The sequence below is a fragment of the Aquila chrysaetos genome, chromosome 13, assembly GCF_900496995.4.
Source record: "Aquila chrysaetos chrysaetos chromosome 13, bAquChr1.4, whole genome shotgun sequence".
Classification (NCBI taxonomy): domain Eukaryota; kingdom Metazoa; phylum Chordata; class Aves; order Accipitriformes; family Accipitridae; genus Aquila; species Aquila chrysaetos.
Window position 1 is genome coordinate 18958082 of NC_044016.1, and position 20690 is coordinate 18978771.

The window sequence follows — 20690 nt, forward strand, 5'->3', positions numbered from 1 at the left end:
CCCACTCTAACTCCCCTCATCATGCAGCCAGCAGCAGCATGTTAACTTGTTTTTCTTGATGCAAAAGCTTCTAATATGTGACTACAGCAGAGATGGAAAACGACAATAAATCTTCAAAGACAATCACTGTGATTAGCACACATAATCCATAAGGGAAGTAAGAACAGTAGTAGTTATTAAATATAGGTAGTTTACTCACTGTGTCATGAATAAACTTGTGATTTGTGAATTCCTGAGATTTTTAAGGTGATGATTCATTCATTATTTTATTTACTTTTCTGTATAATGAAACAGAATGGCAGAAGGAAGAGATTTTGGCTGATGCCACAAACATCTCCTTATTTGCTGAGATGTCCTCCTGTATTCCATAGCTCAGGAAATAAAAGCTTGGGGGTCTAGTCCTTGTAAAAACACTGGATGTCCCTGGAAAGTGCTGTGTAAGCTTTTATGGTTGGTACAAAGTGGTACTGCTTTGTGGGTACAGCAGATGATTATGCAGTGACAGTAAATGGGTCATTGCCTTTAATGGTAAGCATGCACTAAAGGGGATCAACCAGTACAAGTCCCTGTTTGTTTACAGCAGCCCATTTAAGTCCAGCTCGAGCTATTAAGTGACTTCAGTGCTTTCATCAATGATGTTACACAGTTCTGGTCCTGGAAAAGGAACTGGAAAAAATGCAGAGAAAGGCAGCCTGGATGTATGTATGGAACAGGTTTTGCACAAAGAATGATTGAATAGCCATTTTACTCCTCAGCTTGGAAGGGATTTACTCTGGCTTAATATGGTAAAGATAACTAAGACTACAAAAGATACTTCTGTTCCTTGTCTTTTCTAATACAAGTCTTAGAGGGCAACAGATTAAGCTGGCAAATGACAGGTCTAGAACAAACAAAATAAAGCAGTTCTTCACTTGGGATTGTGAGAAGCTGTGAAACGGTTTCTTGCAGGATGCAGGCGTTGCTAAATGTTTGCATTGATTTATAGACCAATTGGAGAACTAAACAAAAGAAAGATATAGGGGTTTTTTATGTTCAAAGACAGTATCTTCAGCTAACAATGTTAGCTAGACTACAAGCAGCTAAGAGGCCGAGAGAGAGTATGCTTGGAAATTATCACTGTAGGCTTGCATTGCTTTTAAGTTTTTTGATTGGTTTTCCTTATTGACTACTAGCAGAGACAAGATACTGGGCTGGATATACCATAGGCATGACACAATTCAGATTTGTTCAGACTGATTTGACTCAGGATACTTTGATTCCTACAGTCCTCACAGCATAGCCTGACACAGTGTTTGGCTGAGCCCACAGCTGTATTTCAGCAGGGTGCAAAGAGGTGCTAATTACTCAGTGCTTACAACTGTGGGCAGAAGCAGTGATCTTCTACCAGCACGTTGAGACAGAGCATCACTGCTGAATTTACTAAGTTATTAGCACCCCTGATTTGGAAATGATGCTGATATAATCATGGTCTCTGGCTAATTCTGAGTAATTCAGATAGCTTTTTATAGTGTTTCACTCCTTGTTAGGTGAAAAGTGTTCTATCTGCACCTTAGGCTTCTTGACAGTTGCAGTAGTTGGCTGTGTTGGTGGAAGCACTGGGAGGTTTGCTGTAGAGCTCTGGCAGCTGGAGCAGGTAGGCCTTTACCTACTTCTTGGGAAGAAAAAGTCAAGTTGTATTACAGGTCTCTAAGCTGAAAAGAGAAGAGTGAGCATTCTGCTTCCTCTCTTGAGAAACTGTTGATCTGAAAGCCTAGTAATGATAACTTCTGGGTGTACAGAAGAGAGGCTTCCTGGAAGGCTGAGGTTCCTGATGGTGCAGGAGTCTGAGCTCCTGCATATAAGGCTCAATCCCTGTAACAAGTTAGAAGGTATGGCAGTGTTGGGAAACTTTTTCAAGTAGACATCTGGCTGATGAACAGATATGGTTTCTATGACCTGTGCTGCTTTAAATAGTGATTTTTGGTGTGTGTCTGACTGACCTGAGTTTTATATGGGCTGAATAATTCACTGTCACCTGCCTTGCATGTCCAGGGAAGTTTCTGGTCTTGCTGGTGGAGGATCCTTCTAGGGAGAGACTTTTCAGACAGAAAAAAATAGAGGGAAGGCTCTAAATCAAAAATTAAAAGGACAGGGGAGGACTGGCAAAGAGACAACTGTTGTCAGGACCTGGACCTCTCTTCTTTCTTGAGGCCGACATGTCATTTTGTTAATTTCTTTAGTTATGAGCTGTAAACAGACTTCTCAAGACTCAGCACATAAGAACGTCAGAAGACTGGCATATGTATATAAAAGAAACATACTACATGTGGTAGAAATAATATACTAAAATATGTCTTTATTTCTGTTAATTTAATGGAGTAATTTTCCTTAGGCTGAGTTTTTAGCACCTTTTTTCAGGTATTGTTGAGCTACTCTGAAAACCGAAAGAAATCCTGATTTATTTTATGAAATAGCTGGGTCCCAGGAGGGCATTCTTTAGCTGAAGTTCTCCAGCCTCTTCTGTGTGTTTTGAACACTGGTTAAATAAATGAATTTAAGTTGGGAGACCATCTGCTTGCATAGACATTGACCATTGTGTTTTGACATGGAATGTAAGAAAGACTAACTGTACTGACTGCATTGCCTTTCTCCTTGGGATCACCACATTCATTTCTACCACATTCATTTCTTTTGGGACCACTACATTCATCATCTTTTTTTTTTTTTTTTTTTTTAATGACCAGAATCTTTTTAGATTTGTGTAATGTGGTAAGATAAAGCAAGACCTGCCCAAGAGAAAATTGCACTTATTCTTTTTCTAATACAACCATTTACAGAAGTGCTAATGCATCCTAGGAGACATGAAGGCTCAGTTTTGGTTTTAGAAATTGTTCTGTGAAGTTATCAGATATGATTTTTTCCTCTTGTTTCTGGTTTTTTGGGGTTTTTTTTCCTGCTCAATTTTTCATTAACTAGCTCTAGGCTGAACCTAAAGAAAAGATTTCCTGACAGCAAGATTCATTAGGCTGTGGAATAGTCTCCTAAGGGAGCTGATAGAAACTTTGTCACTTGGGATTTTAAAAGTAGCTGGGGGTGGGGGGGAACCAACCCCAAACCTTTAAAATGTACCACATGAGGAAAAAATGTGTTAGTAGAGAGAGGGTAGGCTAACTGGCTTGATAAGGCTATCTTTTTATGTCTACTTTCTATAGATATTTGCACAGAAACACAAGCATTGCGAATTAACTGCTCATCTGCTTCATGTGCTTATGGCTTACCAGCTCTAGTCAAATCCCATCTGTCACTTGAAGACAATTAAGTGGCCTAAGAAGCATCATTTTATGACTGCACCTGGCCAGGAAGAGGTATTCCAGATGGACAGCATGGGAAGCAGGAGACACCTAGAAAAGGAAGGGTGGAGGCTGTCTCTTCAAAGGGCAATTGCAAGTTGTTGTAAATGTATTCATATAAACCAAAAAATTGTTCTGGGGTGATACTGGTAGAAACATATAAAACTCATACATGTGTTTCCAGTATCAATACAAGAGCTGTGCAGTTTTCTTCAGACTGTTAAGGTTTTTTCCTATAATTTTGTATGAGCTTTGTCACTGGAAACAGGCAAAGATATTTGGAAATTGCAAGAGCTGACTAAAAGCAAATAAATGGTATGAAGGATGTTGGAGATGAGGAAAAGATAATATGCATCCATATTATCAAATGAGGCCCAAAGCTAGGAATTGGGTAGTGGTGCTGCAGTGTAGGTATATGATACTGTGTCTTGGGTTTGTCTGGGATGCAGTCCTGGGGGCTGCCCAACTGCATTATAAAATAATAGGGCCCACTTCTCCATGGTGCTGTCATACCTCTCACTTTGTGCATTCTCATTCAGGCTGCTCTTGCTGTCTGCTGCTTGTGGCTTACAATGCAAAGGCCCTTTCATTTGAGTCAGAAAATGTGTGATGAATAATTAAATTTGTCCCTAAATACAATGTTTTCTCAAAACTCTTCAAGCAGTGTCAGTGGCTTTTTAGAGGCCATTTTCAAAGCTTACAGCACTATCCTCTGGTAATGAGGTAATGAAATTGCCTCAATTATGTGCTGCAAGGGAAGATGAAGATTTAAACTGCCATTCAGCTCTAGAATTACTGCTGTAATTTTAAAAGTATCTGCCCTTCTTTTCTTTTTAAGCAAAATCATCCCACCCCATTTGTCAAGATAATGCTATCTGTGGCCAAGAAGGGCCTCTCCTTGCAACGATAGCTTCCTTCAGAAGGATGACATTAACATCCTTTTGTAACACCTGAATCCAGATAGTTTAATTCATCTCAATTCTACTTTTTTGGCTGTTACTCACCATATCTGTCCATGACCAGGAGATTGAAAGAAGAGCCATCAACCTTTGTGCTGCTACTTCCCAGCAAAGATTTTGTGTGTGTATATATATATATAAGCATTTTATCTATAAATACGTGTATGTGGAAGAGAGGCTTGATTCTTACTAGGCCAAAAAAAGGTCTGCAACTTTTCCTGGAAGCAGATACTACAAATCCTGGCATGGTGACAAATTGCTGTGGGGTCCAGGGTGCTTCCATGCAGGGCTGCATTGTCTGCAGCCCTGGCTGATGCTCGAGGTGGGCGACATCTGTATGGCTCTGTGGTGTGTGGACCCTGCTTCTCCTTTATTTGTGGGAGGACAGACAAATGTCTGGCTTCTCTGCTATTCCTTGCACAGTCTCACATGGGGAAAGGTTTCAAATAAATCTACCTCTGTTTTGTAGAGCAGCGGGCCTGTAAGATGATTGTGAAGAAGCAGTAGTGTCGTGGTTTCAGCCCAGCTGGTAACAAAGCACCATGCAGCTGCTAGCTCATTCCCCCTCCCCTGGCCATGGTGGGATGAGGAGAAAATATAAAGGAAAGCTCGTGGGTTGAGATAAGGACTGGGAGGGATCACTCACCACTTATGGTCATGGGCAAAAGACAGGCTCAACTTGGGGAAGAAACAAAATCAATTTGATTTACTACAAATCAAAAGAAAACAAGGATATTGGGAAGTAAACCCAAACCTTAGAACATCTTCCCCTCACCCGTCCCTCCTTCCTGGCTCAACTCTGCTCCCGGTTCTCTCTACCTCCTCCCCCTGGCAGCGCAGGGGAACAAGGGATGGGGGTTGGGGTCAGCTCACCACACCTTGTCTCTGCCGCTCCTTCGTCCTCAGCGGGAGGACTCCTCACACTCTTCCCCTGCTCCAGCGTGGGGTTCCTCCCAAGGGAGACAGTCCTTCACAAACTCCTCCAATGTGAGTCCTTCCCACTGGCTGCAGTTCCTCACAAACTTCCCTGGCTTGGGTCCTTTCCACAGGCCAATCTTCAGTCACAAACTGCTCCAGCGCGGGCTTTCCCATGGAGTCACAGCCATCTTCGGGGGCCTCGGCTCCACTGCTCACCTCCATGGGCTGCAGGGGGACAGCCTGCCATCTCACCACGGGCTACAGGGGCATCAACCTCCTCAGGCACCTTTTTTCCCCCTCCTTCTTTGCTGACCTCTGTACCTGCATAGGTATTCCAATCCCCCCCACTCACTACCGGTTCCCCTTCTTAAATCTGTTCTCCCAGAAGCACTACCACTGTCCCTGATTGGGTCAGCCTGGGCCAGTGGTGGGTCTTGACTTGGAGCCAGGGGAGCTTCTAGCAGCTTCTCACAGGAGCCACCCCTGCAGCCCCTGGCCTGCTACCAAAAAAACCCGCACCACACAAACCCGATAAATCTACCTCTGTTTTGTAGAGCAGGGGGCCTGTAAGATGGTTGTGAATAAACAGTAGGAAATACTAAGTCTTGCTAATCATAAGCATTAAGAAATCATCACTCTGAACTTCAAATGAGATAAGATTATGTGGCATAATCTACTTTTTGTAGAGCTGTCTATTTTTAGGCTCCCTTCTCCAGTTTCTGAACTATTGTGGACCATCTTTTTGAAAAATAAAAAGAAATAGTCTTTCCTAACCACATGACTCCAGGAGCTGGAAAAGTAAAACGAAAACCCCCTCTTTTGAATCTTGCAGCAAATGCGGAAGTTAGCAACACTGAGTCCTTACTGTCCATGTTCCCTGTGCAACTGTATTAAGGACCATTTGATATTATTTTATCTTTGTGCATTTCAAACTAAAGCAAGACAGTTTCTTAATGCTATGCAGGATTTTGTGGGTTTTCTTGTTTGGTGTTTTTTAACCTTTTTTTAAAAGCAGATTACATAATGTAATAGCAACAGGGTTGTTGTGGTGGTTTTGGTTTGTTTTTTTTTTCCTCTATAGTGTTTTGAATATACTTTCTAAATTACTGCGTAAGTATTCTCAGAGCCAGAAACTTGAACATCAGCGTACCTGTTGGTTCAGGAAAACCATGAAATGAAATGGATTCTTGTAGAGAGAGAAACTGATTTATCTAACGCTACTGATCAAGACAAGAATGATGAAATAAAAGCCAGCAACATAACAGGTAGAAAAAGAATTTAAAATACTTTCATTCTTACCTATGCAAAAGCATTACTTTAAGGAACATAGGAGAAAATTTTAGGCAGAGGTTTATTTAATTTGGGCTCTTCTCAATTTAAAAGACCTACCCGAACAGACTTTCTCAACCACAAAAGTCAGACGTAAAATAAGTACATAGAAAGTTAGGCATGCTCCTTCTAACCTGTACAGCGCTTCTCTTTTAGAATTAGTATCAATACCAGCTCTTGGATTTTGTAAAAGTTCAAAACCTGTAAAAGCTCCTGAAAGTGGTTATTAAAATGCTTAGTTGTTTTAAGTCTCATCACTTACCTTTTTATAAGTTGCTGATGCCTTGTGAAGAATTTGGTTGCTGTAGAGAAGCCAGGTTTCCAAATTAAAACATCCATTTTTTTCTTCTTCCCTCCTCCTCCCAAATTTGAATCAAGCTCTAAGGTCTTTCATAGCCCTAAATGAGGGAAGATGAATCATATGTATTTTAATGATATATTATTATTTTTTTAATTCTGTTCTCCTGCCAATACAGAGATTCTATCAAGGCAAAAATCACAGTTTGATGCCTGTATCTGGCACAAGCATAGCCAACAACCTGAGATAAAGTCGTGAATAACAGGGAAGAATATTCGGGCGTATTTTGGCCAACTAGATATGCAGTTTCAAATGACTGTGATTACACTTTTCTTCCCCCTTCATTTTCTCACTAACATGACAGTAAGCACATTTCCTTCAAAAAAACACATTTTGAGCCTGTCAGATAATCATTTAAGGTCAGATTTTTCAAATGTGCTCAGCATACTGAATGCAGGTGGGGTGCTAAGTGCTTCAGTTTTTTGTGGGTTGTTTTTTGGTTTTGGGGGGGGGGGGGTTTGTTTTGGTTTTTTTTATCTATTTATTTATTATTTTTTTTTTTTTGTAATGGTCTTATGATAGGACTTCTGGGTACAGAATAACTTTGAAAATTCAGCTTCTATGTAAATGCTTCAGGTCTGTGATAGCTGGTTCTTAATAACCTCTTCTTATTTTGGAAAAAGCACCTTGGTTGTGGGATTTTCAGGCATTCTCCCAATGGGTCAAATTCTGCTCTCATTGAAATCAGTGAATATACTCCTAGCATAAATAGATGCTATTTCATGTGCATGTTTGGTCCTGCTTGCCATCTTTACTGTTTGTCCATAGGTATATGATTAAGAATATACTTCATCTGAGCTCACAGACGACCAAACCTGTGCCTCAGCACAGGTCCAAGCTCTTTGCTCCTGTACTGTAGGTGGACCAGGCACATGTGGTACTGAGTGCCTTACATCTTAGCTTGCCAACAGGTGTACTAATTGTGGCTTTTCCCTAAACCTACAGCAGACGTTTGGGGTTTAGATGCCTGCATAGAGGTGTTCTATGTGCAATCCTTTAGGATTGGTGGGGCGAAATACACTTTCATGGTGCAGTTCTGCTCAGCTATAGTAGATGAAGCACTTACTAAGGTAGATATCTATAGTAAGCCTGATGAATAATGTCCTAGAACAGCCTAGGTCTTTTGATTCATTCACAATGGTCACCAGAAGACTAGCTAATATGTGAATGTCTGTATTATGGGCATCACAACTGAGATCAAAGCCACTGCTGAATGTGGTTGTCATAATGGATAGAAAGCATAGTGGTCATTCAGTGTGCAAAAGCTCTTAATCTCTATTCTAACTTTGCATCTTTACCTTAGTTTTGCCCCACTGTTTTCACTTGGGAAAAGCAATTCAATGTTAATTGCTTCTGAAATCTTTACCTACAGCTCAGATGCTGTGTAGCTGTACACACCACGATGGCCATTTCCCTTTAAAATTGCTTGCTTTTTTCATTTAGACAATTTGTCTCTGAGACTGTTTTAATAGCACAGACACAGAAATGGAACAGTGACTAACTGATTCACTCTCTTAGACATCATTTATTTCATACTGTAACCTTCTGTGGTATGATGATACCCTTCTTTATTTGATTATGTTCCTTGAACTCTCTAGATGTTAATTTAGGAAATCCTTTGCTTAGCTTTTTTTGTAAGATTTTGTGGGTTTGGTATCACTATTATTATAGACACAATGAGAAGAAGGAGATATTTGGTCTGTTTGCTTGGGGTTTTTTTCCTCTATTTATGAAGAGATTTTTATTTGTAACAGATGAACCTAGGATAAAAGAAGATGCATCCTAGCACATCAGTGCTTTCTGGTTCTGTTACTGTTTAAGTGGAATACATTTTTCCTTGACTTATCACAAGCCAATATAAATCTGTGTGTTTTTTTCCCTACCTCTTCTACCTTCTATTTTCTTAGAGCATATGCTGAGGATGCCACCCATGGCAGAGGATCAGTGTAAAGCATCTGTTGCAAATTGTCAAACTGAGATTGACTGTTTGTTTTTTTTTTTTCATTTTACACATTGAACTCTCTTGGTTTGGATTTCAACTTAGACCTCAAATGAATTTCAGTAATGATACATGCCAGGACTTACCTGCTATAGAGCTCCTGAAATTCAACAAATCCAACCTTGGTAATTATTGATATTTAGTCACTGGTTGACCTTACACCTTCCTAATAAACCTCTAGGAAAATAATAGGTTAACACATAAAGAACCCTTCTGAAACGTCTCTTGTGGATTAGGCTTCCGGGGGTGGTTGCCACTGAAGCTTGCAGCCTTCCTGTGTTGGAAGGTGGCTTGTTCTGGGACTGTTTGTGCTTCTGAGGTTTCCAACAATCCTTCTAGGATTGTTTAAATAGGATTTATAGCCAAGCAGTAAACCAAACTAGCAGTAAACATTCTCAAATTATGGTGCTAGGCAATCTTCTAAACTGTACTGCAGATGGAATCTCTTTCACTTATGAGTCCCAATTTATTGTTTCTGAAAGAAGCCCTGTACTCTGGTGGTATTTTAGTCAACTTATTTTGTTGTGGCAATAACTGTGATGTACCTAGTTTTCTTCCTTTGTATCTCCCAGTATTTACTGCTATCAGAAGTGAATCTCATTCAGTTGAACAAAGTTAGCAAGATAAGAGAGTAGGAATTCTACTCGTGACCATATCACTTGGAAGAAAGGATAAAGATTCTTTGTAAGCCAACCAAGTGAAATGGATGGAGTTTTCTTCAGCCCAGTGGGGACATTGAATACTTGACCAGCAAGATATTTTGAGAGTTCAAAATCTGTTTCTGTCCCTATTGGAAATGTGAAAAAGCAATTTCCATGAAATGTTTGTAGATGGACCAGAAAGGGAGATGCAGATGTGGGTAGCAAGAGTTTCTTCTCTAGCCATACAAAGCAGTCTCAGAAAATAAAAGGTACCGGAACTCTTGGGGTTTTTTTTGTTTTGTTTCTATGTTGAATGAAAAGTTATGTGGAATGAAAAAATGTGAAACTTTCTTCCTCAGCCTTTTGACTCTGTGTTTGTTTTTCCTTCCCAAAAGGGACAAGGTGACCTGAGTCTAGTGTTTTCAATGCTGTGTTATGATACTGCAAAGCCTGATGAATAGGTAACTTCAGTTTGTTTACAGAATCTTGGCATAGAAAGTCACTAGGACTGTGAAACTCAGCTGAGACCCACACATTGAATAGCAGATCTGTGTAAGCATCTGTAGCATTGTTGCAAACTATAGTGTAAGGAACCAAGAGTCACATTTTTCCTGAGATTATGGGCATTTCTTATATTTCTGGCTTTCTGTTAAACAAGAAACCTGCAGTTAGAAGTTAGCTCACAGTGAAAAGCAAAGCTTATTCCTTGTGGGACGGTTGAATCTGGGGAAAGTATGAAGATCAAACAATGTTGCAGGCAAATACACAATCTCAGTTACCTGCTGCAGAGCCAGGGAAGCATGGGCTCTCACAAAGCACAAAGTCAGCAAAATAAAAGCTCTCACACTGCAGGAGGTCTCTGTCTCCACCACCACAGGAGAGAAGTGAAGTGAGGTAGGCACACAGCCAGGCTTTCTCCCTTACTCTGCTTCTCAACAGGAACATGAATGCAGATGGCTATAATCACCACTGACTCACAGGGAAGGAGAAGCCTGGGGAGATGCTGTCACTAATGTAATATGCTGGTGCCTTTTGCTTCCAACCTGCCTTGTAATGGGTGCCTTGCTCTTTTTCTAGTCTTCAGTATGTTGGTAGCTGAGCCTTCCTTGCTGCATTGCATTCTAGCAGGTGCTTTTGTTTTCTGTAACACATGTCCTCTTTTACATTGTCTTATGGTGCCCTGCCTATACAAAGGTAAATGAAGAGTAAATTCATTATAAGCAACTACATCACAAGCACAATACAGACAGAAGAGACATTGCCTGCTCTGTTCTTGTGACTGAGTTCTGTACGATGTACCACAAAAGATTTCGTACAGTGTTTGGAGGTTCACTCTGTAGCCAAAAATGACTGCAACAAAGACAGTTAAATTCTTCATCTGCTTTTGTCACCTGGATTCATGTTTTGTGACAAGGACCAGGAAAAAAAGTCAGTCTTATTACAATAGTACTATATGTCATCCTTTTACAATACTTACCTATAAACAAAGACATTCATTTGAATTGGGGAATGGTGGCAAAATGACAAGGAAGAGATTTGCACTGAAGTACATTTATAATTTTATTATTTTTTTTTCTTAGAAATGAAAGAGTACAGTGGAGGTGTTTTAGGTTAGAATTATGTCTATATTGAAAATCTTTAATCAGTAATAATTTTTTTCTAAAACTATGTAATGTGAAGAGACACATAATTCACAGCCATGACCATTTAAAAGAAACACTCTCTAGGTTAGAATGGCCATTCTCAGTGCATTATACTTTCCACTAGCAGCAGTATTGAAAAGGTGTTACTGTAAGTACAGCAAACCTTTGCTTAACGTGCATGTAGCACTGTTCCAGGGTGTTTAACACTGGAGATCTAGAATATGGTTACACTAGTTTTTGCTTTGAGGAAGGTAATTCATTCTCTCAATTTGCTAATGATACATTGTTTTTGGTTTTTTTTTTTTTAGCTTGGTAAGTCATGCAACAGATTTCTTGTCTTGTGAAACAAAACCAAAGGAGTACAGGCTCAGAGGATGGATGAAATGTCCTGACTCTCCTCCTAAACCTCATTCAAGTAAACCTAAACCTTCAATTATGGCTCAACAATGGTTGAATAAGTATTTCCTTTCCCAGGGTTCCAGCAGGTGTCCTACTCGCTGACAGCAATTCCTGAATCTCACTAGAGCAGATAATTTGAGCTAAAGCATACTTGTCCTCTCATCTTGCATTCAGCCGTCAAGGAGGTGATAAGTGTTTTCTGAGGTGTTTCTGATATATGTGTTTCCCTGAGGTGGTGAACATTGATTACAGAAGCAAGTTGGAGTCCAGGGAAAACGATGTTTCTGCTACACAAACCTCTACAGTGTGATTTCACTGCAGGTCAAAGATTGCATTCTGTCAGAAAGAAGAAACTGTATTACCCTTCAAGGAGGCCCTTGGAGTCAAGGGCCAGGGCAAAAAGCAGCAGTCCTATTAGTGGGCTAGAAACTGTTTTATGCTGCAGAGCAAGTTTGTGTTTTCAGACATCTTCCTGTCGCTTCCATGAGGAAAGGCAGGGTAACAGGATTTGGGTGCTCAGTTGGGATGTTAACAGCCCACATTCAAAACCCTGTTCCTCACAGTATGGCCCAGGAACATGGACTCCTGTTTCCCACCTTCTGGCTAGATGCTGTAATCTCCTGGCTGCTCTGTAGTTTGCTCCTGGTTGCTTCTGCTGCACGTTCATCATTAAAAATGAGCAGTCTGGTGAGAGCAACTGCTTGAGCATGACAAGCAATGGGGGCATCCGAGATGCAAGAGGTGCTTTTCTAGTACCATGTCTGAGTTGGGAAGAGCAGAGACCAGGTGTCCTGCCTTGGGTAAATGACAGTCTGAACTAGCGGGTAACCAAAGGGCTCCGGTTTTCTTCCCTTTCTGTGGTTTTGAGCAGAATAAGTGTAGAGATCTGCTGCTCTGTTTTATGACTAGCCCTGCCCAAAAGAAATAAACAGCATTTGCAGCTAGTCCCTTGTCAGGTCCAGCTACAGAGAGGAAATCTAGCTCATCTGGATGGTATAGGCAGCTGAAAGCTGTTCTATGTGAGATGTTGGAGAAAGTTTCAGTACCTTCTGTTTGAAGTGGCACCTGCCACTTTAAAAAAAATGACATGCTTGCAAAGAGATTTAAATGAATCCAGAAATTATGACAAAAAAGACTTCATATCAGATTTAATGAAATATTTAGGGCAACTGCCTCCATCTCCTTTTTCTTTTTTTTTTTTTTTTTTCCTTTTTGTTGGAATCCCTCCACCCCAAAAGCACTTTCAGCTTGAAAAAATCTCATTCCACACCAGAAATATTTGGGGGGGGGGGGGGAGGGGATAAACTAACAGAAGGGAAGTTAAAATATCAAAACCAGGAACCTATTATCTACTCAACTGTAGCTATGTAATAACACTGTAGATGTTTGATGGTCATTTCCACCCCCCTATAGCGAAAGTCAATCTTTTCTTCTTTCCATAACTAAAAATGAAATTAATGCTATCAGAAGTTCCGGATTTGACAAATCTGGAGTATGAAGTTCTCTAGCAGAAGAGCGCTGTAGATAAGATCTGAAATTATATGTCCTTACATAAGAGAAATGTTTGTCTGGGAGTCATAACCATATCAATGTGGCTTTCTGCTGTGGTGCAGTACTACTTGGAAAAAACAAGGATTTTTGTGGCATAAACTTTTGTTCACTATGAACAGTAAGGTTTCATTTTGAAACCTTCTTCTTGGGTCCTGTTTCTTTAATATTGAAAACATTTTCCAGGCCTCTCCGGGTTTGTTTAGCCAACTAATAGACATTATGAAATCCTTGGCTCACCTGTCCTGCCCGATGAGCAGAGAAAAATGGATAGGGAGATGGGTTAGAATTTTTTTTTTTCCCCCAAGTGCTACAAAGCACAGAACTTACCCTAATTAGCTGGAAGATGTATGTTTGTTCACAGAAATGAAGGTGTCATATTGGGGTTAATTAGTTTTGGCTGCCTAGAGCCTCTCTACAGGGAAAAGAAGAAGAAAAAAAACAACAAACAAAAAACGCTTTAAAAAAAATATGCATCTTGCTCTGCTTTTGTCTTGGAAAACCATTTTGCTCTTAACTAAAGCAAATGCTGCACAAACTTCCAGTGACTGGGGCTTTTATTGTTGTTTGACAGATGGATATGCTTGTTTTTAATGGTGCTGTTTTGCCTCGATTATCTGCGTCATGTCATTTCTGGCTGAGCACAATGAAGCTAGCAAATATGTTGGCACATTTCAATGTCGACTACCTGTCGGTAGGAATATACTTACAAACAATAATGTTACAGCTGGAGTTAGTGTATTTTTTTAATGGCTTAACTGAAGCATAGCATTGCTTTCTGGGCCCTGTGAACTTAGTAGTTTCTACAGTCAAGTGTCCTAGCAAGACAAGACCGCCTTGCTCGTAGCATCCTCCTATGGACAAGCAGTGTGAGGCCTTACAATGGTTGAGTGCCAGCTTCCTGTCATTAATGGGTCCCTCCTACTTGTCGCTGCCACCTGCTTAGCTAGAAGCTAGGGGTTTTTTTCAAATAACTGAGAACAGCCCTGGGTTTCTGGACCCAGTTCCTTTGCTAGGAAATATGGCATCTGTTTATGCCTGTGTGCTGTATTCTGTGCTGTGGGTTTTGCTGTGTTAGCCAGCAAAATTCTCAGGGCTGGCTTTAGGCACAGGCAAAGAGGGCACTTGCCAGCAAAGCAGGCAACTGGGTGGCCACAAAGCAGCTTGTGATTCTCTGTGCTGTTTTGCCTGTGTTTAGAAGCTTGGAAAGCTGAGCCTGAGAGAGGGATTATGGAAAAGAGGCAGTAGTTGCTGTTGCAGAAGCACAGCCACTATCCTTCTCCCTGGCAAACAGCAAATTCAACCCTCTAGATCTCTATTTCTGTCCCTTATCTTTATGTCATTTCTTTCCATAGCTGGAGTTATGTATCCCTGTTAGATGCTTAACTTTTCACCCTCAGGGAAGTGAAATTCTCCTGGCATTCCTCAAAAGCCTTGAGGTGGTCTCATCCGTCACTGTACATCTGGATTCCTCTACCCTACTTACATAGCTATGCAGTTTCTGAGAGTTATGGGTGCACTGGAGCAAATAGTTTGCTTTCCCATATCCACTCATGGAAAACTGAGTGCTCTTTTTCCCCTGTGCAACACTGAGCCCCTGTGAAAGCATCCATACTTCTGTTTCTGTAGCATCTGAGGACTGACAGTGCCTTTACCCTGCTCTACCTCGCCTTTCTTCTCTCCGTGCCCTCTCTGAATGGCAGTACAGAAGAAGCTTCACAGCATATGGGGAAGATATACATTTTGCACATATTTTATGAACACTACCTATTGCATGCACAGTGGAGCTTCTCCATCCAAAGAGAACAAAGGAGGGCTTAACACTGTGTTAAATGTGAGTGCAGAAATAAGCACAGGTGATGGTGCTATGAATCCCCCTTTGCAGAAGTGCAGCATGCCTGAGAAGCATGAAGGGAGTGATGACAGCAGGCAGGACCCAAAGCACTGCACAGATATATTTTTGGGGCAGTGCGGGAGGTCTGCCAGCCTGGAGCAGAGCAGCTGTTTCACAGTGTCTGAGCAGCACTGGACTGATTAGAGGAAGAGCCAGTCTCATGGAAACCTCGGGAAAAGTTTGGCAGCCTTTCAGCGTTTAACTCTGTGGTGCTCAGCAGAGAGCTGTAATTGACACATGTGATCATGTTGTCAGTTCGCTGTCTGCTGCTGAAGCAAGCTGCATGGATCCTCAGCAGCCTCTTTTATCACATTAGCATGCAGGCAATGTGTGGCTGCATCTCTCCAGCCATCCTGGCTGCTTGCCACACAGGTGCAGGCTGAGCCCTGGGTGCTGGGGCTGGATTTCAGTGAGTGGTTTTCCTTCTTATTTCAGGGTATGTTAACATTGCATCCTGCCTACCTCTGATGGGTAGATCTGCCATGGTGTGTTTGTGGAGAATCTCCTCAAAACACCTCCATGTGGATGTCTCTGGGCAAGTAGTCTTTCACTTTCAAATGTCATTAGCATATCTGAAATGAGCTCTACAGTGCATGATCATTACCATTTGTTAAAGTAGTGGGCTGTGCTAAGTCCCAAATGCAGTTGTCTACATTGTGCAGTCTTTCACCACACCTGGTGGACTGGCATTTCTCCAGACAGCTCAGTATGAGAGCCAGAGATCAAATGGCTCTCCTTAGACAGTCTCTGAAGCTAACCTTGTGGTGTCCAACATTAATTTTGTCTCTTTAGGGTATTCGTTTCATGGGAATTCCAGTGTCCACCAACCTTAATTTATTTGTTCTCTCTTTTTTTTTTTTTTTTTTTTTTTTAAAGCTCCTGTGGCTGGTGCTGGTGGAATATTATTTCTTTTTCCATTGCTGTCAAGAAAAACTAGGTAATTACAGATAATCAAGTCCCAAGAGCATGATAGCATACTTCACTTTCACAGTTACTGCTGGTTTCTGTGTACATACATAGAGAGCTGCACGTACCTCTAATGTAGCGCTGACCACAGACATTACTGAAGTTACTTTTCCTATGGCTGTGTAAGTGGACTCGAGCAAAAAAATTTACTAGCTCAGATTTTATTTGTGAGTTCAAGTCACAAACAATACCATAGCTTTAGAAATAAGGGTCCTATTTACAATTGTACAGTTTTTCTTTGCATTAAACATGAAAACTCATGAATACTCCCATCCTGCTAAGTACTGTACTAGGCATCAGCTGCTAGAACCCATCTGACTTTAAGGATACATAAAAATAGAAAGGGACAGAGAACAAGAACTAAACGTCTGTTTAGTATGATCTCAACATCAATCGTGCATCTAACTGTTTATCAGCTAAAGAGCAAACTGATGGTATCCACTTCTGCATTCCTCTACAGAAATTCCAGGCTCTTCTCAGTGGTGCCCAGGGACAGGACAAGAAGCAGTGGGCACAAACTGAAACATCCAAGGCTCCATCTGAACATCAGGAAACACTTTTTCACTGTGAGGGTAACCAAGCACTGGAACAGGTTTCCCACAGAGTTTGTGGAGTCTTGATCCCTGGAGATGTTCAAAAGCCATCTGGACATGGTCCTGAGCAGCCTGCTGCAGGTGACCCTGCTTGAGCAGGGGGGGTTGACCAGATGACCTACAGAGGTTCCTTCCAACTTCAACCATTCTGTGATTCTGTGACCTCAGTTCTTGTCCCTCTTAGATATTGAGTGATTTCTTCCAGGGCAGAGAAAATGATGGGAGGCAAAAAGAAGAATGACAAAGAATGGTAAGGGAAGCATTTAAGAACCTTGGCATGGGATAAGGAGACATGAGGGAGCCCCTGAAACTTTAGGGAACAAGAGGTTGTCACAAAAGAAACCTGGAAATGCAGAGCAGAGGAATGCCAAGGACTGGCCACAGATGCAGCAAGTTCAGTCCAGAGAAGTTAATAAGCATACAGTGCTCTGCATGTGAACATTTTCTTGCATAGGGACCTAGGACTGGAAGGAACCTCTTGGTTGTTGACTCCTGTTCCTTTATATGACACACAGCTGTTGTATGGAGCAGTGCTGTAATATTTATCATCAGGTACCTAAGCTTCCTGGCAATTCTTGCCATTGAAGTGACTTTTTTCCAGGTCCAGGAATGGGACATTTGACAGTGCGGTGCCTTGCTGCTCCAGGGAGCCTATTCTGTCATGACCCTGGGGGCTGCAGAGAGAGTATCAGCCTCCTACAGTGTCAGTCCAGAAATGCAATGAACACAAACTGAAGAAAGGTCATCTATTTCTTTATGTCCTGTAAAATATCAAAAGAAGCTGTAAGAGAAGAGGAAGTATTCTGTATTCATCACCTTGCCATAAACAGAAAGGCTGCCTTCTTTTTTCTTTTTCTCCCCCCCCCCTTCCCTTCCTCCCCCCCTCTTCCCTTCCTTCCCCCCCTCTTCCCTTCCTCCCCCCCTTCCCTTCCTCCCCCCACTCTTCCTTCTTCCCCCCACTCTTCCCTTCCTCCCCCCACTCTTCCCTTCCTCCCCCCCCTTCCCTTCCTCCCCCCCTTCCCTTCCTCCCCCCCTTCCCTTCCTCCCCCCCTTCCCTTCCCTCCCCCACTCTTCCCTTCTTCTTCCTTCCCCCCCCCTCTTCCCTTCCTCCCCCCCTCTTCCTTCCTCCCCCCCCCCTTCCCTTCCTCCCCCCCTCTTTTCTTCCCTCCTCCCCCCCCTCTTCCCTTCCTCCCCCCCCTTCCCTTCCTCCCCCCCCTCTTCCCTTCCTCCCCCCCCTTCCCTTCCTTCCTCCCCCCCTTCCCTTCCTCCCCCCCCTTCCCTTCCTCCCCCCCCTCTTCCCTTCCTCCCCCCCCTCTTCCCTTCCTCCCCCCCCTCTTCCCTTCCTCCCCCCCCTCTTCCTTCCTCCCCCCCCTCTTCCCTTCCTCCCCCCCCCCTCTTCCCTTCCTCCCCCCCCCCTTCCTCCCCCCCCTCTTCCCTTCCTCCCCCCCCCTCTTCCTTCCCTCCCCCCCCTCTCCCTTCCTCCCCCCCCTCTTCCCTTCCTCCCTCCCACCCCTCTTCCCTTCCTTTCCCCCCCCCTCCTTCCCTTCCTCCCCCCCCTCTTCCCTTCCTCCCCCCCTCTTCCCTTCCTCCCCCCCCTCTTTCCCTTCCTCCTCCACCCCCCCTCTTCCCTTCCTTCCTCCTCCCCCCCCCTCTTTCCCTTCCTCCCCCCCTCCTTCCCTTCCTCCCCCCCCTCTTCCCTTCCTCCCCCCCCTCTTCCCTTCCTCCCCCCCCTCCTTTCCTTCCCTCCTCCTCCCCCCCCTCTTCCCTCTCCCTCCCCCCCCTCTTCCCTCCTCCCCCCCTCTTCCCTTCCTCCCCACACCCATCTTCCCTTCCTCCCCCACCCCTCTTCCCTTCCTCCCCCCCCTCTATCCCTTCCCCCCCCCCCGCCTCTTTCCCTTCCTCCCCCCCCTCTTCCCTCCCTCCCCCCCCTCTTCCCTTCCTCCCCCGCCCTCTTCCCTTCCTCCCCCCCCATCTTCCCTTCCTCCACCCCCCTCTTTGCTTCCTTCCTCCCCCCCCCTTCCCTTCCTCCCCCCCCTCTTCCCTTCCCTCCCCCCCCCTCATTCCCTTCCCCCCCCCCCTCCTTCCCTTCCTCCCCCCCCTCTTCCCTTCCTCCCCCGCCCCCCTCTTCCCTTCCTCCCCCACCCCTCTTTCCCTTCCTCCCCCCCCTCTTCCCTTCTTCCCTCCCCCCCCTCTTCCCTTCCTCCCGCCCTTTCCTCGCCCCCCCCCCTTCCCTTCCTCCCCCCCCTCTTCCCTTCCGTCCCCCCCCCTCGTTCCACTGCCTCCCCCCCCCAGTCTTCCCTTCCAGCCCACAACCCCACCGTCTTCCCTTCCTCACCCCCCTCTTCCCTTCCTCCCCCCCCTCTTCCCTTCCTCCCCCCCCCTCATGACCAACCAAAGGCACCAAAGTGCACTCTGGAGTGGGAGCTGCAGTAGTCCTGTGGGATGATGGCAGTGGTAGTCTGAGGACTAGAAGCTGGGGAAGCTGCAAGGCTTAAATTGTGTATGGAGGCTTTGATGGGAAACTATCATCAAAAGGGTTCTGTTGATTTGTCTTGTCATATGAGAGCAAGCACTTTGACAGGCACAGCAATTGACCCATACCAACAGGAAAAGAGGGAAGCAGCTTTCACCAAGCTCCATGTAGCATTTCAGATCATCTTCAAAAAGTCCCTCCAGAGTTGCCTGCTGGGAGGGAATGTTTCAGTTTCCCACACCATAAACTATTGTTGCCACCAGTGGGTGAAGTTAGCAGGTTTAATGTATAGATTGAAGAGCGTTTTCTTTGGGTTGGTTTCTCCTATCAAGGGGCTTTCCAGAATATGAAAAAGCACTAAGATGCCCAACCTGAATGTGTAAGTGGATTGGGTGTGCAAAGAGGTCTGACAGTAACCATGTCCTCTTTCACTGTCATCTTTCTAGTGTCTTTTTTGGTCTGCTGATGATAGTTATGTCTGAATACAGGCCTAATGTACCTGAATTCTGAGTCGCAATCCCAAGTGCTGTCTTCTCCTTATCCTCCTAGCATTTGTAAAGCACATCTTGCCTACACTGCAGTAACATTTTGAACTTCCTTGTTTTGGTAGCCACTTTTTTGTGCTTTCCATCAGGTCACAAATTCTTGAAGCTAAATTTTCTTCCCTAACTGATTCTTCATGTATCATTTTCACTGTTTCTAATTTTAAACTTTGGCAGTACCCCTTAGTCTAAACCTGAAGTATCCCATGAGATCTGCCTTCTGTTTCCTGGGAAAGTGTCCTCTGAAGTAGCCTCAGAGTATCCACTGAAGTTGCGAAGGTAAAAGAAACTTGTCAGGGCTCTGGAATATCCAGAGAAACTTGATGTGTTTCCTAGAGATGCTCAAATGTTCTATACAGTATTTTCCAAACGTTGTATTGTGTTTTCCCTGTGGCATTTGCATAATCTTGTTTCAGTAATTGAAAGTTAAAGAAATTAGAGCTTTATCATTTAATAACCTTCCTACTTGCTGTTTGCTCAGAAGACTATGACCTGGTTAAAAACACTATGTAAATATCTTTATAAACAAAAAGTAATCAGTCTGTGGAGGGGGGAGGGTCAGAGCAGGAATATACTAAAAATGAGAGAAAAATAATATACCTGAGACTGGAATTCAGAAAATTCTGGTCATTTTCATTTTTATGTGAAAACAGTGCATGTTCTGACTAATTAAAAAATATGAAATTCTTGCTTTCTTGTAAAGTGTTAACCCAGGGTATTTTGGCTGACATCAAGTGAGAGAGGCTCAATATCTGACTAATCTCTTATTAGGGCACTTTATTCTCACTTGTCAGAAAGATGGTCTCTTTCGTCTTTTTATGTCTATGATTTAAGATCCAGCCCTCCACTACAGATTATGGCTGGTTTTTTGAAGTAGCAAAATATAAGTCAGCAGCAGAAACAGAATAAAAGCAAATCTCAGGCTATTTCAGGGAGGGGGAGGACGAGGGCACCTATCTGCATCTCAGTTTGAGCATTCAGCTCTGAGCCACCGCATATTTCATGAGGATATGTTGTACATTACTAGCAGAAGTCTCTTAGCATGAATGTTAGAGTACTTGATAAAGACCTGGTGGTTTGATCAATCTGTAAGAGGGAT

General features: G+C 43.2%; 1 protein-coding gene across 6 annotated transcripts in view; it reads left to right on the plus strand.

Annotated features, from left to right (window-relative positions):
- Positions 1 to 20690, plus strand: part of LRFN2 (leucine rich repeat and fibronectin type III domain containing 2) — a 176095-nt gene that overhangs the window by 21638 nt on the left and 133767 nt on the right. Inside the window, exon 4 of one of the 6 annotated variants that reach the window (XM_030034415.1) lies at positions 1554 to 1633. The exons of the other annotated variants lie outside the window; for them this stretch is intronic. The gene's annotated coding sequence lies outside the window, so the exon portion shown is untranslated. The remainder of the gene's footprint in view (positions 1 to 1553; positions 1634 to 20690) is intronic. 6 annotated transcript variants of the gene reach the window in all.